Genomic DNA, 16,802 nt, shown 5'->3' on the forward strand with positions numbered 1-16,802 from the left:
CTGCCTGCCGAAATGGCAACAGACAGGACGCGGTGAAGCCCTCGTTAGAACATTTTTCAAAGCTCCCGCGTTGGCATATTCACAGTAACCATCACCGGCTCATCTCCATAATTTCTATTCAAAAGAATTTTGACGCGCTTTGTATCAGAATCTGCCCAAATACGAATATTAGCTGCAAGAAGTAACGAAGCCTCTTCAAGCCGCGACCAAAGCCGCAAATATGGCGAGGTAAAAGAATTTTGGAAAGTGGAGATATTAATATGTCTTCGTGATTACGAAATTAAATTGAAGAGTGATACAAAATATTTTTCGCGCTTTCTTCAGTTTATCTTGATAATCGTCGAATAAATAAATAAAATATCTCGTGTGTCGCAAAATGGCGCTGCATCGCAGCGAAGACAAGGCAAATATTATGTTTCTTCTCGCAGCAGATTTTTCACTCTTGTACGCGGGATTTCACTCTTGTAGCGCGTGTCTTACCAGAATAGCGCTGCGCTATTCCCGTTAGACAAAATTCTGCGGCGACATTAGACTAGAAAGTTTGTACAAATCCGCAGATTACTCTGTTTCCCTCTTACACACACACACATATACACTCTTTTGTCGGCTTCGCTGTTGAATGGGACGGCCGATACAACGATTACAGTTATATCCCTGGCTATGTTTTCTTCAAGAATCTAATTCGTCTGGTGCCACTCTATAGCCCAAAACCGGATACTGATCGCAGGTAACATAAAGGTAGGTTAAACCGCGCCTATTGTTATGTCTCTGCGACGGTGATGCACAAAAACTTGGTCACACACGAAAATTTCTTTAGGGCACAGAACCGTTATAGACTGCGGATAAACTGAGAATTTGAAGGCAAAAAAGACGCTTCACAAAATAAAATTTTATATTTCATATTTCCTATATATTTTATCTTATATATTTATATGTTTTATATATTTTATATTTTCATTATTAAACTTCTTATATATTTTGTATTTTTATTATTATATTTTTTATATTTTTCTTTGCATCTTTTTAGCAGGTTTGGTGATTACGTACATAATTAGCAAATAATTGTTGATTTGACCTTTGAACCAAGATTTTTGTTTCTCTCTCTACATCTTTCCAGCCATGTCAAAAATTATCCAGACTTTTGCGGCTGCATAAAACATACACACGGAAAAACTGACCGATTGCATGTGACCTGTGTATATGTGATACATAGTCGTTCCTTCATGTAACAAATCAGTGTTATATTAATTAATCCGCGCATACGATTCACGTAGCCAAATTCATCGTTGTTTCGATTTTAATGAACAAAGAAAATAATGTGCGAGTAGCCGCAGATAAATAAGAACAATCTATATGTGTGTGGGCATTCTCGGCCTTGAAAGGCCTTGAAAGGAATGTCCTTCCCAATCATGGAGGACTCAGATGTCTGTTCGGAAAACGCTGAAGAGGGATACGAGAAACTCTAGTCGAGTAAATAATTCATTAACGCTTAAATTGCACGGACATAATGCGGTAACGTAAATTATCATCGATCTATGTGGAATTAACTGGAAACTCCGATGATAAAATTGCCGAAAATGGAAGGATCCTCGATGATCGTTGCAAAATCCTCATTGGGATGCGCGACAATCCGGAGAAACTCGCATTTTCATCACCGAGGCTTTCGTTTTAGAGCTCTGTCGCTCGTAGATATTCTATTGAATCTACCGATGTTTTGGTGAAATCAATTAGCAGGGACGTCTTGGCGGTGGTGAAGTCGCGCGTTCCGGTCGAAGTTGCGGCGCTTCGTTCATGCTTCGCTCGTAAAATTGCCACAGCGTTCTACCTGCGCTCGCGGAGCCGCAGGTAGGACGCCGAGAAAAACGTCTCGCATAATTTTTCTCGCGCGGCGGGAAACTTCTGCTCTCTCGCGCGGCGCTCGCAGCCTCTCACGCTCGGCCAAGCCGGAATTAATTAGTATTCCATAGCGCGATAATAATCGCGGTAATTAAAAGACTCCGAAAATCCAGTTCGCCGGTAAGTTTCGAACACCGCGTAAGTAGGGGTCGGGCAGCGGGGGGCCTGGGGGGTAGGTGGGTTAGAAATGTTGGACGGAAGGGTGCACGCGTGGGACGCGGCGGGGGTACAAGGTGGTCGTGGAGAAGTGCCTACTTCCCGTAGCCATCCGCCCGTCCTTGTGTCCCTGTTTAAGGGTTTCGCAGAGCCTGGTACCACTACACACCCTTCCCCCGTGCCCCCCTTGCGCCCCCGCTTGCCCTCGACGCGCGTTCCGCGCGCGCTGCACCCCACTCTCTTTCTCTCTTGCTCTTGCCCTCTCTGTCGCTCCCTCGCTCCCTCGCTCTCTCGTCGCTCTCCTCGCTCGCGAGGAAACTCAGTCCCGCAGGGGTTCTCATTCGGCGCGTCGCACCCGCCGCACAGTCACACGTGCGCGGTGGCGCGCGCGCGCGTACGCGCTTACGCGCGGGTGCGGATGGCGGGGGGCGCGCGTCACGAGGCGCTAGAAAAGCGAAGGTGCCCACGGATGTATTTTTTAATTATTGATTTTAATGACGAGGGGAGCCGCTGCCAACGCCATCTTGGATGCTGGGCGGAGTAAGAAGCGTTCTCTCCCCCTCCTCCCCGGCCCCCCTGCCCTAGCGCGCTCTCACTCCCTCCCACCTATCTCCCTCTCGCTTTCTCGCTCTTTTCCTCTCGCTTCCCTGCGACTCTTTCGGGAGCCTCTCCCTCTCCCTCTCCCTCTCGCTCCCTCCTTCCCTCTCTCTCTCTCTCTCTCTCTCTCTCTCTCTGTCTTTCTTTCTCCTCGCGCGCCGGCTCCTTCTTTTTCCACCGTCCTACCACGCTTCTTCCTCTGCGTGCCCTCCTGTCCCCACCACCCCGCTGGCCGCGCTCGGTCTCCCTCTTTCTTCTCTACTAATGCCGAGAGATAGACAGATGATGATTAAGAAAGCGCCGGTACGTGTGAGGACAACGCCGCGACGCCCGGTACCTACGCCCGCGCCGCGTTCTCCTCCTCCTCCTCCTTCTCCTCCTCCTCCTCCTCTTTCTCCTCCTTCTCCGACTCCTCTTCCTCTACCTCCTCCTCCACCTCGTCCTCCTCCTTCTCCACCTCCGGCGATTCTTCTTCCTCTTTTCCTCTCTCGATTCTCTCCACCACGCTACTCTCCCTCTCCCTCCCTCCCTTCCTCCGGCCGGTCGTGGGCTCTCTCTTTTTTTTTCCGTCGCTTGATTTCCGCTCGTTCCCTCTTTCCTCGTCTGTCCCCCTTCGTTCCCTTCTTCCTACCTCTACCCCCCCCCCTGCCTTTTTTCCTTCTCCGCGAGCCTTTCCACCTTGCGGTTACACGTTTGTCGCGTGCATCATGGTCCGCGGAGAACGGCTCCGAACGGCTCGTCCGCTATTTGTTACTGATAGTTTCGCGGAAGAAACGTTGTGGGCGCGATTAGCGCGGCCATTATCAGACGAGTTCGCTCGATCGGCGACGCTGAACGCGAGGTATAGGCGATATTTCCGGCTAGGAAATATCGATCAATGTCGGGATGCGAGCAACGAACCGATCTGCGCTGGCGTTTCCGCGAAGACCGCTCGCTCTTGGGCAAACGCGCGAACGGGCCCCCCCCCAGGATCCCTTCCCTCGCGTTTGGATTCATCGCATCAATTGGTCGCACTTCATCAGATTGCGAAATTGTGCAAAGCCAGCGGCAACGGTCGTTTAACTTTTTGCACAGCGGTGCGAAAGAAGGCAGTGCTGGAGCCGGCCGGTGCCCAGGTATCCAAATTCGCGGACAATACACGCGCGCCGGGGTGTTGCTTCAAATAACCGAGCGGAATCGGAGATCAAAATTCACCGGTCCGGTAAGCCGAATAACTCGAGTATTATTCGGATATCACCTGGATAGCCTGGTGTTTCTTAAATTGACAGGATATTCGGATACCAGCCGGATATACTCGGTTGCGCGTAGGGGTGAGTTCGCGCTCGGAGGAAGCCGCTGGCCCTCGAAATAGAAGCCATCGCGTTTACGAAAAATTCCCGTGCCCGCGATGCCGTCAGATTCTTGAATTAATTATCCGCCATGACGCGAGAGCAGTTTCGCAATCGGCTCTCTCTCTCTCTCTCTCTCTCTCTCTCTCTCTCTTCAGCAACATTGAAAATATCCCCATCCGCGCGAGAAGACAGATGGGTTTGCTTAAATAGAACGTGTTCATTTATAGACGCACGAAACTTTAGGAATTCCGGCGCGCGAAAATGATGGAAGAACTCGAACGTGCATGTAAGATCACCGCGGGAATGAAACAGAGGGAACCTGCCGCGAAGAAGCAAGACGTGCAAAACCGAAAACACGAGATCGTTGCGACGCGACCCTGCAGTTTTACATTTTACCTTTGTCTTCCGTTTGATAATTAACCGCTAAACCTTGTCGGCGGCGCGGCGGTCGCGTGCCTCTGAATTGGCCCATCGGACGGGAGACCGCGGCAGAGTCGCGTCGGTCTCTTCGGTCTCGGTCGTTGCAGAGATCGCAAAAATCGTCGCCACGTAATTAACGTTTTATCCGGCTGGCAAGCTGCTTTGGACAGATCCGCGAATAATAAAAGAGAGAGAGAGAGAGAGAGAGAGAGAGAGAAAGAGAGTCGGAGAGAGAGAGAGAGAGAACCATTGAATTTACTCTCTCGGATTCCTCCCCCGATATCTTAACTCTCGACCGCTCGAGATTATTATCGAGCAATGACGCCGGCGAAAATTTCTCTTACCTCCGATTACGAGAGCGGGTCGTTTAGATAAGGCTTAAAACCGTTGTTCATCGGCATGCCCGTATCTAGACGTGGGGGCACCCGCGGCATACGCTCGCGCGAAATCGATCACCAATGCTGAATCTCTCCGCGTGCCGACCGGCGTGCGTGCGTGCGTGCGTGCGTGCGTGCGTGCGTACATGAAGAGGCTAACTAAGCGTATCGCGATCGATACCATCATGCCGGCGAAGACGAGGAAGATTCGTACATTAGGTATGCCATATGAGAATGAAGCAAGAGAGGAGAGAGAGAGAGAGAGAGAGAGAGAGAGAGAGAAAGGGGAAAGGGAGAGGAAGAAAGAAGAAGATATATAAAGATAGAGAGAAAGAGGGAGGGAGGCGGAGAAAGGGAGGGGGAGAAAGAGAGAGACCCGTCGGGGGTCGCCCAGCACCCCATTGTGAATTAATTACCCAGAATCGTCGCGGGGGGCAGCGCCATGGCGCATCGCGCGTCGACGCCGAGTCACGTTTTCGTTAATTCTCACTCTGGCCTCCGCGCCGGCTGTCGTTCCACCGCGCTTAAATACTTATCGATAATCCGATCGAGCGAGAGCCGGAGCCGGAGCTGAGCGAAGCGGAGCGGAGCGGAGCGGAGCGGAGCAGCGGACGAGCCGACCGACCTCGTGCCTCGTCTTCTTCGTGAGGTCGACGCGGATATGTACCGCGATGAGCGATCGAACGGCGTGACGGGACAAACGTGCTCGCCAGATACGTTCTCCGACGAGCCGGTCTCTCTCCTCACGCGTGTGATCGTATCAGCCGGATAGTTGACGCGAGAATTAGAGCTAACGTTTTTATTGAGCGCGAGGGGGTCGACATGCCTGCAAATTGGATTTCTCGCGCTTCTCGCGGCGATCTAATTTGATAATTTTAAATCTCGATGAGATATGCGAGAGAGGCGCCAACTCTTCTTCTCTTTCCTCCTTCATCGTTTCTCTCTCTCTCTCTCTCTCTCTCTCTCTCTCTCTCTCTTGCTCGCTCGCCCACTCGTTCTCTTCCCTCCGCCTTTCGAACGAACAGGCGAGAAATGCAGCGGCCCGTGATAGTATTTTCCAATTCGGTCTAAACAAATTGACACATATTTCGCGTTTAATGTCACCTGCTACTCCGGCCGATTTCAACGGCCGGTTTCTTGCGGGATAATCCGATAGTTATTTCGCGCGTTCGTCAAGCACGTCGATACGCATGAGACGGATCGGACAGGCGTGCGGACAGGCACGATATTTTGCACGGTGAAACGCGCGAAGTGTCTTTTTCCTTTTTTTTTGCGCGCGCGCGCGCGCGCACGAGCGCAGGCCGCGTATTCTGGAAGAGGAAGTGCGCGGGCTTCGGCCGTCGGTGACGTATATATGTAGGCCAATCTCTTTCAGCGACAATGCCGCGATGCACGCTTCAAAGACCGCCTATCCTAAGAACACCGTGAAAGCAGACAATGCGCGACGGTCCAGTAAATCCCGACCGATGCTCAGCGTCCGAGGCATGAGAAAAGAGATCGGACCGGAAAGAGCGGATCGCTCGGCGTAATTTCGTTGACCTTCCCCGCCGTTAACCCGCGAGTGTTTGCGCCGCGCGAACCTTGCGGTCCGAAGTCATTCCACTCATGTGCGGGGACTGCACAAGTTCGTGCACAAATTTCTGCGAAATTCTAGCGGGTCCCTCTGTGATCACCTCGACACGTACGAGATAATCGCTTGCACAACAAACGGACGGAGAAGTGTCATCGAATCGATGGGATTTGTTATTGGAGTAAAAAACGATCTCCTCGATCAATGCGTACTATTGAAACTAATACTCGAGTTATTAAAACGACGCGACGAACGATGTATCATTTTCAATAATCTCGCTATTGAATCGAGGAAATTTGCTCCAATTACGGGGCGCGCAGCGGTTCGCAAAATTCTGCACAGCTTGGTGACCAAATTTCACCGACTACAACAGCATTTCGTCCGCGCAGAAGTTCATCGCGTCGTACTTTTTATCTTCGACTGACAAGCTGAATGAGCGCGACGGAACCGTTGCGTGTTACCGTTAGTAAATTAATAACTGAACCGCAGGGAACGCGCGAAATTTTTTATTTTTCAGACACAAGAGAGCGCCAGTACCTTCGTCCCTCGTTCCCGAATTCCACTTTCGCGTTGAAATATAAGCAAGCCTCGTCCTACCGCGAATTCGGAGGCTGTTTGTTTTTTCTCGGGAAATTCGACTTCTGTCCCGTCAGAGAGTCGGCAATTTCGTCATCGGGATCCCGCGGAAAGCGCTCGAGCTACTAGCAACCATGATACCATCGTGAATAAAGAATCGATACAACCGCGTTATGTAAAAAAAGGAAAGAGAAAGGAAGAGAGAGAAAAATAACGCCGGAGTAACTGCGCGAGGCTGAGAGATCCGCGCGACGTCAAAATCACTCGCGGCATCTCGTCCCCGTAACTCGGTTGTCCTAACACAATTTTATACTTCAGCTGTCGGGCACGATAATACTTTAAGTAGGTTCGGCGAGTCAAACGTCTCGTTAATCTAAACGTCGGTCGCGATCGAACAACGTGAGCGAGAACAGGAGAGAGAGAGAGAGAGGGAGGGAGGGAGGGAGGGAGAGAGAGAGAGAGAGAGAGAGAGAGAGAGAGAGAGAGAGAGAGAGTGAACGCGCACGCGAGAGAAAGAGAGAGAGAGAGAGAGAGAGAGAGGGAATAGCGAACAAATCATCTTGTCGCGACATGAGAGACACGCGCGCTATTTATCTCCCACGAGGAGCGATCGAGAATCAATGCGGCGGCATCGGCGGCCGTTGCCGTTGCGATTCGACCGGCCGGCACTTACGAGCCACGTTTTATGGTCCTTACTTTTACGGATACGCGGCAGGACTCGCGGGGAATGGCCGGAGAGCGTCGGTGGTCGCGTGACGCGCCACACCGGCTAACCGGGAGAGAGTGTGTCGGTGCTTGGAAGACGCGCCGAGGACACCCCGCGGCGAGGGGTGCACGGGGGGCGTCGCGGTGTGGAGGAGGACTCGGATCGGAGCGCGAGAAAAAGCGGGGGAAGAAGCGAAACGAGATCAGATCGTAGCGTCCGCGGAGGTTCGCGCGGCAGACATCCCGAGGCGCGTTATGGAGTAACGCGCGAACTTCCGGCGCGTTGCGGTGCCACATAAATTTCCGCGAGCGTCCTCACCGCGCGAAAGCGACGCTCCCCGGGAACTCCTCCGCGGAAGTCCTCCTTGAGGCCGCGAGTCTCCCTCCGCGAGTATGTAATCGGGCCGCTCGACGAATGAACGCGAGAACGTCGTTGTGCGGGCGAACAATGGAATGCCGAAAACGAAATACGAAGTACGCGTTCATTGTGGATCGCGCTTGTTAATCGATCGACAGTAAAGGGCATCTGGAAGCGAGAGTTTCAACGATGGAGAAACGGCTATCTCTCTGTATATAAAGTAACACTTGGAAGACTCTCGCGACTCCGATGACAACGTTTTGGCAGACGAGATCGTCTCGCGAGCGCGTCTTAAAGAATTGCACCAGCGATAGAATCCGATTAACTGTACGAGCATGATTAATGGCGCTCCGGGGCCTCTTGATTTTTCGCTCTTCCTCTCTGCCACGCTCGGTCTCCATCGGGCCAGGACGTGTGTCCTGGCGAGCGTCCAGCCGCGGGGGAGGGCTCTCGCACGGGGAAATCAGTGCATAGCGCAATCTCTTAATCCCATTTTTCCGAAAAAGAAGGAGGAAAAGAGGCAGGGCGATCTTGATTACACAGCTACTTAGGCGCGGGCGATATTTCATTGTCGAACGCAACTCTGGATCTTGTTGTCGAACTTGCCCTCCTCTTTTTTCTCCGTCTCAAGCGCGAGACCAGCAGCGCGGGCGACGGGCGGAATTATAACGGCGAGCTCGCACAACACGGCTGTCGTTCGGCCAGGACGTGCGCGTGCGAATTCACGCGAATTCGACTTACACACTCCGGACCGTCGCGCTGTGATTCCTACGCTATGATATCGCGTTGTTACCGGGCGCCCGTGTAGGGAGCGACGGAAGGCGCGCAAAGCGAGCGGAGTTGAAGAAGTTGCGTGTGCAACCGGGCGAGTCGTCAGGGAGAAAGTTAGCGACAACGAGGGTGTCTCGCGAGCGTCGCGATAATTATAGATCTCGCGACTCAAGGCCCGTATGTCGACGTTACATGCTCACATACGCGCATGCGAGGGTGACGGGCGGCAAGAGAACGCGCACTAAAACGGGAAAAAGGGAAGGCGCAACGGTCGTAACGCGGTCGTAACGATTCGAAGGCCTTCACTTGGAATGCCTCCAGTAATCATATTTTTCTTCTTTCTTTCTCGCGGCGATCATATCTTTTGATTATATTTTTTAATTATATTTCTTTTTATTTTTTTCTTAATTATATTCCTTCCTTTTTGGAAAAATATATGTTTACTTGGAAATGTATATTTTTCTAAAATATATATTTCCAAGGAAATAAATGCAGGGGAGAATAATCCTTTCCCTATGATTTTTCAATTTTCATGAGAAAGTCGTGCTGACGACGAAAGGAGACATTTGAAGGACGATACACGCTAAGGACTCCTCCCGCCGCTGGCTGTAGCGAAGTCCCGATCGGAACGCTAAGCGCGTTTGCCCTCGACTTCGTGCGGTCCATCGACCGAAGGACTTTACAGGAGAAGGAGTTACGCGGAAGGTGGTGACCAAGTTGCGTTGTAATAAGAACGAAGAGAGAGAGAGAGAGAGAGAGAGAGAGAGAGAGAGAGATAGACGGATACAAAGAGGGAGAGGAAGAGAGAACATTGGTGGCGAAGAGGAAGCGTCACGTTTTCTTAAAACGCGTCCTCCCTCGGGCGCGTCCCTCGAGCACCCTCGCGACGCCGAGGGTAGCGGATCGCCGAACTCTCCTCGTCGTATCCGGCTGCGTGCTCTCATAGGCACCGAGCGTTGATGAGTCGAGGCGGGAAGACGGAGGGAGGCGAGAGCGGAGTGTGGGCACCGGAGGAGCCCGAACGAGCCTGAAGAGAATGGAGGGCACGAGGAAAGAAGGAGCGCGGCGCGAGAGACGTAGCCGAGGAAGCAAGGAGCGGGCTGGCCTCGGGGGTGGGTGAGACGGAGACGATGAGAGAGAGCGAGAACGAGGGACGAAGACTGAAAGGGAGACTCAGTCAGAGCGAGCGGAAGAAAGACGGACGGAGGTGGCGGAGGTGGTGGAATTAATGCACGCACCGGGCCACGCACCCAAACCCCTTACAGGCAGCCAGCCTACTTCGTTATACGACAAGTATAAGAGGAGAGCACAGAGACTTTTATTGATCGCCTGGCAAAAACTCAGGAACCCTCATTTCGTGCTCCGTACCCCCGACTTTCTCTCTCTCTCTCTCTCTCTCTCTCTCTCTTTCTCTTTCTCTTACCGGCGAGCCTCCATCAGCCTCCTGTGTTTCTCTCTCTCTCTCTCTCTTTTTCTCTTTCTTTCTCCTTCTCGTCTCGCTTGCTCTCTCTCTCTCTCTCTCTCTCTCTCTCTCTCTCTCTCTCTCTCTCTCTCTCTCTCTCTCTCTCTCTCTCTCTCTCTCTTTCTCGCACTCATCCCGCTTATCCCCCCGTTCGGAGAAAAAGTGACGGGCTGTCGTCGTCGTCGTCGTCGTCATCGTGGTCGTCGTCGTCTCCGGTTCCTCCGATACTAAAGCCGCGCTGGCTCTCAATAATCTTTTACACTTAAGACCGAGATAACCCTTTCCCTTTCTGCGCGAACCACCCCGCGTACAATACGCATACCGTTTTCTTTCTCTTTCTCCTTCGCTCTCTTTTCTCCCTGACCGTCATGACGACCTATCTTTCTCTCTCTCTCTCTCTCTCTCTCTCTCTCTCTCTCTCTCTCTCTCTCTCTCTCTCTCTCTCTCCCTTACCTGGCTCCCTCTCCTCTCTCGCTCTCTCGTGGCTCTTCAGCCACCCTCGCGACCGAAGGCACCCGAGGCGATGTAGGTACGTGGTGGAATTACATCGAATACCAGGAGGATGGAGGTCGGGGGTTAAGGGCGAGATTCCGAATCTCAGAACGCGCGCGGAGATCCTTCTTCTCCCGAAACGTCTTCCTCTCTTTTTCTTTTTTTTATTTCACCGAGAACTTTCTCGTCTTCCCCGGCGGTTGCGAAATGACGATTGCGTTGCGAGCGGAACACCCCGTTCCCTTCCGCCGTTTCCCGTAAACGTTCGCGGTTGTTCCTGTCCGATCTCTGCGGGCGGAGAGTGGTCTGAATGACGAGAAAGAGACGCGCGTACTTTTTTTTCTTTATATATGCGAATTTAAAGGAAAAATATCCTTCCCCCGGGGGATTCGGTGTACAATGCCAGAGTCGCGCGAATCGCGAGCCGGGAGAGTATACTCTCGCTCTCGGATGGATGCAGAAAAACGATGGCCGATCGTCGTCGTCGACGTCGCCGTCGTCGCAGCGCCCGCGTCACTCTCTCTCTCTCTCTCTCTCTCTCTCTCTCTCTCTCTCGCGGCTTCCCATTGTTCGTCCGCGCACGCATAATGCATAGAAATATTAGAGCTTTTAAGGCTTAAAAACGTAAGCGCACGGGCGCGGGCGCACGGCGGCGTTCGCGTCGCGAATGACGGAGAATGCACCCCTGCCGGCCGGGGGTGCTCGGGAAAGCTCGGTGTGTGTCACAGCGCGGTCGGCGCGGGGGACGAGGAGTGAGAAACGGCGAACGGTAAGATGTGTTTGTTCCACACGAGCTATTGTCCGCGAAGACTACCTTTCCATTGTTTGTCGCAGTCTCGCCCTCTCTCTTTCAACGGCAGCAGCCGTCCCTGTCGTTCGGTATCTTACATCGCGCCCAGCTTTATTTCGAGGGTTTTGCGCCATTCGAGAGGAACGTCGGCTGCGCTCGCGCGAGACACCACACACTGACTCTCTCTCTCTCTCTCTCTCTCTCTCTCTCTCTCTCTCTCTCTCTCTCTCTCTCTCTCTCTCTCTCTCTCTTTCTCTCTCTCTCTCTCTCTCTCTCTCTCTCTCCTTCTTCCCCTCTTGCTCTCTTCTTCGGTTACCTAATGGAAACGCCATCGACTCTCTTCGCGATCCTAACGAAGATAGTGACTTTTCGCATCGATTTTCGCACAGATAAATGCGTATGCATCCGCGCCGATCGATTTCGCTTTTTGCACATTTCTCAGATCCAACATCGAGACACGCGTGATTAGTGTCAGACTTTCTTCGGGATCGAAAAGTTCGCGAAAGGCGGGACTGGTCGGTTTGGCATCTGACGAAGAGACTCTTCTACGGAAGTGTTTCCGATTGACTTGGCATACGTTGCAGAGCGGTTAAAACACGATTAACTATGTGTTTCCCGCGGTATACGCACAAAAATCTATAATCTGAGTAAATCGTACTGATTGTACGCGAAAATCGAATACCGATAAGACCATCACCGTAAATCTCAGCCCTTGACTCACGGAAATACCGGCAACTCAAGACCGACCACGTTCTCCTACGGTTCTGGAACGAGAAATATAGCACCGCCGGTCAGATGTGGGAATTAACGGCTTGACAAAAAAAACAGAACTACGCTCGAATAGAAGCGTGTTAACCTCCTTTTTCGTAACCCGACGATGTTCTCTTGGACGATTATATCCCAGTTGTCGGTCGCAAAAAATAACCGTATAATAGAGGAAAAGAATTCAGAAACCTACCTTCGAGCCGCGACCTTGCTCGGCCGAAGTTGAATCCTTCGGGGTAGGACATTTGCATCCATCGAAACTGTACCTCTCGAGAATTATACCGTATGGCCGCAATCTTGTCCAAATCTGAAGCAAAAAGCAAGGTTTTTTCCAGTTAGTTACGTCGAAAAATGCCAACGTACCGAGTTTAAGTTATCGGCTCAGGACGAAGTATATATTTTTTAACCAATCAAAATGAGAGGTGACGATTGCACCGATTAAGATTCGGGAACGCCGCTGCTTGAAGCGATCATAGTTTCGGATAATTAACTGTACGAAACGATATAACGCATCTCACACACACATCTCGACCGATTCGGAGACGACTCAGGAATCATGCGCGACATCCTCTGCGATCCGTTTAGCCTCGCGTCAAGGACCGTAATAATCGCTTATGTGAGCATCGGTAATCCGGAGGCCATGTGACTCCCAGCCAGGAAAACGCGCTCAAGAGTTTCCTTGAGTTGCTTATTTATAAATTCTATATTTCCTGTATTGCAATTTCAACTTTATACATTATTTTACCTTTTATTAAGGGATTCTCCCTTTTAACACTTAGAAAGAGAGAGAAAGAGAGACCGTAACAAGATACATTTGTTTATTATTTATAATTCGTAAAATGACATATTTATAATTCTTCTACTCTCTAACAACCATTTGCGACAAAATCGAAACAGGAATATTATGCTAAATATTTTCTGTGCATTATACTATATATGAATTATATCTTGGATGGCACTATATATAAGGATTATATATAATATATATATGAAACCATGTATAAATCAATATACAGAGCATGTGTGAAATTTGTCCTGGAATCAATAAGAGAATAATGATTTTCCTATAAGTTTATCGATGTACCAAAGCCGGATTTTTCTTCTTTGATTGACTATTATTAAAAAATTGTCCATTACCTGGCCTTGAGTCAATTACATTTTTTGTTCAGCAGCTCAAGCTACAGTATGTGTGAAAATTAGCCGATTTCACCCGAGACCCAAAATCATATGTATAATTAGCGCGGAGTCCTTTATCCTGTCTACTTCCGGATCTATCGCAAGTGCCAAAGAAGATGCCTCCGCAACATCCTGTACAAAATGTGACGAGCAACGAGCGCGCGACGAATCTTCTTTTTAGTTTTCCGAGAATGTTACAGATAAGGTAACCGGAGACCAAAGGTCTCGAGGAAAAGCGAAGAAGGGGCTGTACCTCGCGTTTCCCGCGACCATAAATTAGTGTGTGCAAGTTTTTGCGCTGCCATAGCCCCGCCCGCGAACGGACGCAATGCGCTTCGCAAGTCACATCCATCATCGCGATTTCGCAAGTCATACGACCACGGCTGGGTTGTCTTCTGGGGCGAACGGTCGCCGAAGAATGGCGTCATTATCAAACGAACGTCGACACGTTCATGGCGCGATTCGCCAATTATCGCCGTTAAAATTGAAGATTGAAGAGAGGGAAGTGGCAGCGGGAAGAAGAGAGACGGAGAACACGCGACTCAACACGCACTAATTATTAACGCCGAACTCTCACGGTTCGAATTCACGAGCGACGACCAGTTCGAGTCATCGCGCTTGCCAAGTCGCGATCGTTGCATTCCAACCCCCCTCTGTCGCTCCGCATTATTAACTCAACTGACTCTTTTCCACGTGACGCATCGGGCACGATTAGCGTGCTGTGGAGAAAGGAAAAAAAAAGAATAGAAAGGAGAGGAAGAAAGAACCTAAAGAGGGAGCATATGCGACTCTTTCTCTCTCTCTCTCTCTCCCCCTCTCCCTCTCCTCAATGAAAGGGTTAAAAGGGGGATCCACGTGCTCGGCGTGCGGCGCGGCGGACGAACGCGAAAGATCTCGATCCGGCTTTGTGCCGACGACTACGCCGGCACAGGGTGCAGCGTCGCGCGCGCGCGCGCGCGCGAGTCTGTATGCGCTCGCGGGGATGCGCGCTTGCAGACTCGGACGAACAAAGTACCTGGGCCGATGCGCCTTATTGTCATACGCCGACTCGGAATACTGCTCGGGGAACGTGGCCGGGCCGCTGTGTAATAATAATTAAAGTTACGCGCGCACACAATCATAGTAATGGCCGCCCGACCGACCGGTCGTCCGTCGCCGCGTCGCGGCCAAGAACGAAAGAGGATATCCAACTCGACAACAGCCCAGCGCCGTCACACTCGAGTGCGCGAACTCTCGCTAAAGACTAAAAGAGAGACGGGATTCGGGGTGGTGAGCAGGTCCGGGGGTAAGAAAGAGAGAGAGAGAGAGAGAGAGAGAGAGAGAAGGGGAGGATAGGGGGAAAAGAGTCTCCTGGAAATATTCTAATAAGCAAAATTTTCGCTTTTGTATTTAAGAAAAGGGAAAGAAGTGGTGCCGAGCGCAGTCGTACGCACGGGCTAAAGGGCGCGAGGGTTGTGCGGGTGGTGTGTTGCGGCGAAGAGGAGGGGAGAAATGAGAGGAAGAGTTGGGGGGGGGTGATAAGGATGATAAGGAAAGAATGAAAGCACCGAAGCAACCCTACCGTATACTCTCTGGTAGTCGCAATGGTGGTGTGAGCGGTGGTGGTGGCGATGCCGGTTTTCAAGGGGTTAGAGTGACTCGGAAGAGAATGGGTACGTAGGGAGAGAGAGAGAGAGAGAGAGAGAGAGAGAGAGAACAGTACAGAGTCGCGAGAAGAAGCAGAAGAAGCAGAAGAAGAAGACGTCGTCGACGACGACGACGACGACGACGACGAAGAAGAAGAAAACGGACGGACAGACGGACGGGCGGGCGGACGGACGGACCGACCGACCGACGGACGGACGGACGGACGGACGGACGGACGGACGGACGGACGGACGGACGGATGGACAGACGAGGGGAGAAGGAGAGGGTCGAGCTGGTCGTATTGTCTCAGCGGGGTGGTTGCCCGCGGGAGCGCGGATCGAGGGGACATCGCGCGGAGAGAAGAAGGAGACCGTTGGGGGATGGCGGATGTCAGAGGATGAGAGGCGGCGAGGGCGGAAGGGCGGAGGGCGGAGGAGGAGGACGCGGCGGTGGTTGAAGGAACGAGAAGCGCGGCTGCGGAAGAAGAAGCGGAGAGGCAGAAGAAGAAGGAGAAAAGAAGGGGGCGAAGAACAAGGAAGTTGAGACGCGCGAGGAAAGGGAGCGAGAAAGAGACGGAGGGACGCGAAGGGGGTAAGACGCTGCATGAAGGGTTGGAAATGTAGATAGAATTTCTTCATTTCGCGTCCTTCGCCTCTCCTCGCTCCTCCACCCGCCCGCCCGCCCGCCCGCCGACCGCCACCGCGAGAGTCTCCCTCCTCCCCTTCGTTCTCCTCATCCTCCTGGTCGTCGTCGTCCTCCTCCTCCACCTCCTCCATTCCGCGTCGTCTTTTCCTCTACCACCCTCTGCCTCCCTTCTCTTCTTTCCGCGCCGTCCTCTGCCCACACCCCATATACCCACACCCCCGAACACCCTCGCCTTTACCCCCGACGTTCCCCTCTCATTTCACCCATCCCCGCCATTCTTTCTCTTAAGACTCCGTGGCAGAGGAATCGTTAAAATCTGGCCGTACCCTCGGTGTACCCACTCCACCACCCTTTGCCACCCTTTCACCACCCACCGGCACCATCGCCCGCCACCCGGCCGCGCGAGTCCTCCTACTCTTGCTTTCTCTCTCTCTCTCTCTCTCTCTCTCTCTCTCTCTCTCTCTCTCTCTCTCTCTCTCTCGCTCTCGTTCTCTCTGTCTGCCGTTGGAGCTACCACCCTCCTCCTCTTCTTCCGCGCCCTCCTTCGTCCCCGCATCCTTACAGTCACTAACCCTTGAATGCCGCTCACTCACTACTTACTTTCGCGGCTGCTTGCGAGGAGTAGCCCGTCGTGAGGAGGGTGAAGGGAGAGGGCACGGGCCACCATAGGTATCCGCGAGGAGTAACGTTCGACTATTAATCAGAGGGATGAATGTATACGCCAGGGCGGCGCGTTCGCGCCTCGAACGCGTCGTCCCGAAACTCCCCCCCCCCTGCTCGTATACTCGTCTCGTTGATTAGAGTTTCTTATCAATCCCGTTTGATCGGTTTCTTTGCGAAAGCGCGTAACCGCTCACGGTAGCCCGATCCATTAAAGGCCACCGTTTCTCTTTCTCTTTCGGAGCGTGAAAATAAATCTAAACTTCGAGGACTACTTCTTAGGATATATCCAATTAATCCTCACTTATTTTCGTCAAATTTTCACGACATGATTGACAGGAGACTGATTACACGCTAACGAGGGGAGGTGTCTGATATTAGTTTCAAGCAGCATTTCTCAAAGTTGCCGCGAGAGTATGAGATTCTAAA

Source organism: Harpegnathos saltator, unplaced genomic scaffold (assembly GCF_003227715.2).
Source record: "Harpegnathos saltator strain DR-91 unplaced genomic scaffold, Hsal_v8.6 scaffold133, whole genome shotgun sequence".
Classification (NCBI taxonomy): Eukaryota; Metazoa; Arthropoda; class Insecta; order Hymenoptera; family Formicidae; genus Harpegnathos; species Harpegnathos saltator.